At 70.0% G+C, this 5,530-nt stretch overlaps 1 long non-coding RNA gene across 1 annotated transcript; it reads right to left on the bottom strand.

Moving 5' to 3' along the window:
* Positions 1 to 1,206: 1,206 nt before the first annotated feature.
* On the bottom strand, positions 1,207 to 4,002 carry LOC113845611 (uncharacterized). The gene is made up of 4 exons (XR_003501333.3): positions 3,814 to 4,002; positions 2,998 to 3,116; positions 2,531 to 2,586; positions 1,207 to 1,584 (listed from the first exon to the last, which is right to left on the bottom strand). It is a non-coding gene; the product is annotated as an uncharacterized lncRNA (long non-coding RNA).
* Between the last annotated feature and the right edge of the window lie 1,528 nt (positions 4,003 to 5,530).

Below are 5,530 nucleotides of genomic sequence, written 5' to 3'. Positions count from 1 at the left end.
GCTGGATTTGGGTAGAGCACATCAGTCCTTTGTGGTGACGGGAGGAAGCAGCAAAGCCAAGTGCTCCCCATGAGCTGAGACACCCTGCTGCAACGCACAGAGGGGGGGCACAGCCCAGGAGCTTCTCCTCCTTGCCCTCGGGCTGCCCTGAATACTCTCACCATCCCTTTTAGCCCCCCTTGGTGCACTCCGGGGTGTGCTGAGCAGGTGCCAGCTCTTTCGGATGAGCTCGAAGCAGCTGGGGTGGAAGAGCCCGGCTCGCCTCAAGCCTTAGGTGTGCTTCCATCCCCACCCAAGGGTGCTCGGCCACCCCGTTCTCTCCCGGTGACGCTGACCCCAAAGGAACTCGGCTTCCCGTAGCCACCACCACGCACACACCGAGCACAGCAGCTTTTAATCAGCACGAAGGACGCTGCGACGACAGATTTTTTCCCATTGAGGTGCCAAAATTGAGTAGCAGCCCTGCTGCGGGCACCCAGCCTGTTGAAATTGTGCAGCCTTATTTCAGCACAAGGCCATTTCCCTTTGTACAGGTGCCCAGCACCCTGCGGGCGATGCCACCTCCAGCAGGCTCCCAGGAGCCCTCCTTGGGCTCGCCCGTGGACATTTCACCCAGCACCAGGGCACGGGGCGAGATCCCCCGGGGAAAAGGTGAGCAGGGAGCTGCCCTTCAGGGGCTTTTTTCCACCTCTGCCCCACAGAGAAGCAGAGCCTGGACCACAGCTGAACTAAAAAGGTTTCACCCAGACCTCTCCTGAGCTGCCACAACCCCACAAACACACAGCTCCAGCCGGGAGGGCACAGCACAGCAGCACCCAGCCCGCACCCCAAATTCCTGAGGCCCCGGTGCTGCCCTACAGGGCTGGCAGCAGGCGGGCACCCAGCCCGGGGTGGCCGTTCCCGAGCAGCCATCTGGGGCCGTGCGTGACTCGGCCCTGAGTCAGCGGCTCCGCAGGGCCCTGCCCCCGGCACACCCAGCCATGAAAAGGGCAGCGTGAGCCAGCTCCGGCCCGCTGCCGGGTTTTTTTGCGAGGGTAATCCCGCTCCGTGGCACGGCACCGCAGGTCAACCCCGTGTGGGACAGCTCCGATGCCACCACCCCGTCCCTGCCACCCCACGGGGACAGCTCGCGGTCCGCAGCCACCATCAGGCAGGTCCTGAGCCCACCCGGGCACCCTGCAGGTAACAAAGATCCTACAAACGAGCTGTGGAGGAAAACAGAAAGTTTAATGCCTCTTTCCGAGCTTTCTCCTGCTGTCCCAGCTCAACGCCACCCCCCCGGCAGGCGGGGACACCCCGCTCCCCGTTTTACAGCCCCGTTTTTACAGCTCCTCCAGCCACGGCTCTGCCTGGATGCTGCCGGCTGCGCTCTTCATCCCCGCCCTCCTCATCCTCGGCTCTCAGAGGGGTGAGCCCGCAGGACGCCGCTGATCCCGGTCCCTCGGGTTGCACCTCGGTGACGCGAAGAGAGGGGCTGCATTCAACAGTTCTTCAACTGGCAGCTTTAGCTACTAGAAGAGGACATAAAGCTTGCCACTGAAGAACTGGTGCTGGGCAGCCAGGAGCAGGGCAGCGGGGCGGCAGCTGGGGAGGGAAGAAAAGCGTCAGAAATGGGATCAACGGCACCCAGCCCAGCCCCTCCCCACCTTCACCCACATCCCGGGGTCTCCCCACGCCCCAGGGGACAAGAAAGGGACATGGAAGCAGCTCCGAGCTCCCCGCATCCCCCCTCTCCCCAATCCCCCATCCCCGATTCATCATCTTCACTCAGAAATGGGGACATCCCAGGGTCTCCCCAAGCCCCAGGGGACATGAAGGGGACATGGAAGCAGCTCCGAGCTCCCCGCATCCCTGCTCTCCCCAATCCCAAAGCCCCAACCCACCACCTTCGCTCAAGGGGGGGACATTCCTGGGTCTCCCCCAGCCCCAAGGGACACGGAGGAAGCTCCAAACTGCCCCCATTCCTCCTTCCCCCCACCCCAGAGCTCTGATTCACCACCTTCAATTGGGGAGGGGACATCCCAGGGCCTCCCCCAGCCCCAGGGGACACGGAGGGGACATGGAGGGGACACGGAGGCAGCTCCGAGCTCCCCCCATCCCCTCCTCTCCCCCATCCCCGTGCCTCTCCCAACCCCATGGGACACAGAGGGGACACAGAGGCAGCTCCAAACACCCCCCAGCCCTCCTTTCCCCCACCCCAGGGCCCTGATCCATCACCTTCACTCTTGGGGGGGGACATCCCAGGGTCTCCCCCAACCCCATGGGACACAGAGGGGACCCGGAGGCAGCTCGGATCTCCCCCTTTCCCTCCCCTTTCCCGCAGGGGGACCTCGGGCACCCGCAGCCAGCCCCACACCACGCAGGAATCCGAGGCCAATTCCCGCTGGGAACCGAGCCACACGGAAACCCCCTCCCACCGCACCGGGCTGCGAGGCCACCACGGGGGGGATACGGGGACGATAACGGGGACGGGGACAACGGGGACAGGGGGGGCAGCAGGTACAGGTTACGGCGTTCCCCGGCCTCTCACCTCAGGCATCCGCGCGCTGGCAGGGTCCCACCTGGCCGGGGGCCAGCCGCCGCCGCCTGCCAAGGAAGACACTTCGTCAGCCGCCGCCGCCGCCGCCGGGGGGAATTTGGGGAGCGCAGGAGCCCTTCAACAGCCCCCCCCATAAACCCAGAGCCCCCCCTTTTCTCCCTTTTTCCCCCCGTTTTTCTAATTTGGGGGAAAAAATCCCGTTTTCTGCCACTCCAAATCTCTCAGCGCCTCCCCAGCCCCAATTTTTGGGATTCCGCTGGCCCTCCCAAGCAGCCGGCTGAGATTTGGGGGAAAACGGCGTTAATTCGGGGTCGGGACCACCCTGGGGAACGCACCCCTCAGCATCCTCCCGCCGCCCCCTTTTTCCCCATATTTAACCCCAAAAATAAAGGATTTGGGGCTGGAGGCTGAACCCCACGGGGGGGGATCCCTATGGGGGGGGGTCGGGGGGTGCTCACCGGGTTTTTGGGGTGGTGGCGGAGGGGCCGGGGGGGGGGGGGGGGGGGCGGCGGGGAGATGCCGCACATTCCTGGCGTGCCGGGTCCATCTGCTCCGGATTCCAGCGCCGGTCCCGGCCCTGCTCCACCCCCGCCGGGGCCGTGAATCAGCACCGGGAAGGGGAAAACGGGGCGGGGGGGGGGGGAAGAGGATAAAAAGGGGGAAAAAAAAGAGAAAAAAAGAGGAAAAAAAGAGGAAAAAAAAGGAGAGGGAGGGAGGAAAAGAGGCCGGGACCGGGGTTACCGGGGAAGGGGCACCGGGGCTGCCCCAGCCCACCCCAACCCCCCCCCAGGAGCCGTGGGGAGCCCGGGGACACCCCCCCGGTGCTGTGCCCACCGTAGGGGTCCCCACCCGGTTCCCCCCCCGGTTCCAGCGCCCCCCCCTTTGCCGGTAACCGGTGCCTCCCCCCGCCCCGTTCCCCGGGATGCTCCGCTCCGTGCCCCCCAGGGCAAAGTCTGCCCCGCCCGGCCCCGTGCTGAAGGTCACCCCCCGGGGAAGGGGGGGGGGGGGGGTCGGGCACACAGCCCCAGAGCGGCCCCGCCCGCCCCTTCCCGGTACCGGCCACAGCTCCCCGCTACCGGCACCGGCACCGACACCCGCACCCCGCCCGTTAAACCCCACCCTGAGGGGGGGTTGGGGCAGGACGGGACCCCCGGTGCCCCCCCGGTGCCCCCCCGGTTCCCCCCCCCTCACCCCCCCATAGGGAAGGTGACCTTCCCGGTACAGCACCGGGAGCCCCGGGGCTCCCTCAAACCCCAGCCCCGGGTGGGACCCACCTGAGTGCGAGCCGCTCCCGGCGCCCCCCGCTCCCGGTGCCCCCGCTCCGGGTGGGTTCAGCCCCGGCACCTCCCAGCCCCCCCCCCCCCCCTTCCCCTCCCGGCTCCGCCGCCGCCGCCGCCGCCGCCTGGGCCGGGCCCCGCGGAGCCATGACGCAGCCACCCACCGGCCCCGCCCCCTCGCCGCCTAAGCCACGCCCCCTTTCTCAGCCCCGCCCAATAGGCAGCCGGCTCTGCCCGCCGCTCGGCCAATCGCAGCGCGCAGCCGGCTCTTCGCCCCGCCCACCCGGCTCCTCGCGGCTCGGTGCCGGCCGGCCCGGCGGTTGCCAAGGAAACAGGCCACGCCCACCCATCCCCGCCGAGGGGCATGCTGGGAGTTGTAGTGCGGCGCGGGGTTCCCGGCATGCACCGCGTGCTGTGAGTTGGCATTTTCCAGAGGGCGAAGAGGCGGCGGGGGAGGGGAGAGGGGAGCCGCGGGGGGCGCGCTTAAAGGGCCCGGCGCCGCTCGGTCCCCGCGGGGCGCGGCGCTGCCTTGCCCCGGCCGCCCCCTCCCTGCGTGCCGGGGCGGCGCCTTTAAGGGCTGGCGCCGGCCGCTTCCCAGAAGTTGCCTCAAGTCGGCAGCCAATCACAAGTGAGCGCCGGGGGCCGCCAGCCAATGGGAGCGCGGCGGGGGCGGGGCGGCGCGAACCCGCCTGACCCCGCGGCTTGGCAGCGCGGCGCGATGACTGGACAACTTCTTTAAAGGGGCCGCGCCCACACCCCTCGCTGTGGGCCCACCCGAGCGGGCCGGGCCCTAGCGCCCGCCGCGACTCCGAGGGAGGCCCCGGAGCCTTCCCCCAGCTTGAGCCTCGGCCGCCGCCAGGCGCTGAGCAGGGTGCGGGGGGGTGCTGGGGGAGCGGCGCGGCCCCTTTAAGGCCGCCCCCTGCCCTTCGCCCCAGTAACAGCTGATTGCCGCGCGCGGGGGGGCGGCGGGCCAATGGGCTGCCTGCACGTCCCGCCCACGTGACTCCCACGCGGCGCTGCCCGGCGGGAGCCTCCCGCCGCCTTAAAGGGGCCGCGCGGGGCTGGAGGGAGGAGGGGAACCGGGACCGGCTGCGGGGCTGCTCCCGGAGCCTGGGGCGGCCCCCGCGGGGCGGGAGGAGGCGGCGGGGCCCTGCGGGGCTCGGGGCCAGGCAGCGCCCGGCTGCTCCCATGGGGACCGCTCCCTTCTCACCTCACACCATTCCCCAGCACCCAGCGCACGGAGCCCCCGCAGGCGGCCTCTGAGCACCCGCGGGGACCCCGGGGGGCGGCCTCACCTCACCCCGCGCCGCCCCCCCCCTCTTTTTTTAATCACTCACCTCGGTGGGGCCCACCCCGGGGGCCTCCCTCCCCTTGGCGCGCGGGGCGGCCCCCTTTAAGGCCGGTGCCTCGGCGGCGCGCCCGGCTCCAGCTGACAGCCCGGGGGCGCCGCTGACGTCACGGTGACCTCAGCCAATCGCGTCACGCCGCCCGCATGCCCATATATGGACGGGCTCTTGCGCAACACCCCCCCCCCGCTGCCCCCCCCCCCTCCCGGTGTCCCCCCCCCCCCTCCCCGCCCCCCCCCCCCCCGGTGGCGGCCGCTGGGGGGAGCCCGGCCCCAGCCTTGGGGGGGGGGCACGGAGCCTTCCTCCCCCTCCTCCTCCTCCTCCTCCTGCCCCCGCTGCGGGAGCTGCAGCAGCCCCGGGGGGGGCTC

Source organism: Anas platyrhynchos, chromosome 20 (genome assembly GCF_047663525.1).
Source record: "Anas platyrhynchos isolate ZD024472 breed Pekin duck chromosome 20, IASCAAS_PekinDuck_T2T, whole genome shotgun sequence".
Classification (NCBI taxonomy): Eukaryota; Metazoa; Chordata; class Aves; order Anseriformes; family Anatidae; genus Anas; species Anas platyrhynchos.
The sequence above is the reverse complement of the archived record's forward strand: the minus strand, read 5'-3'. Positions and strand labels throughout refer to the sequence as shown.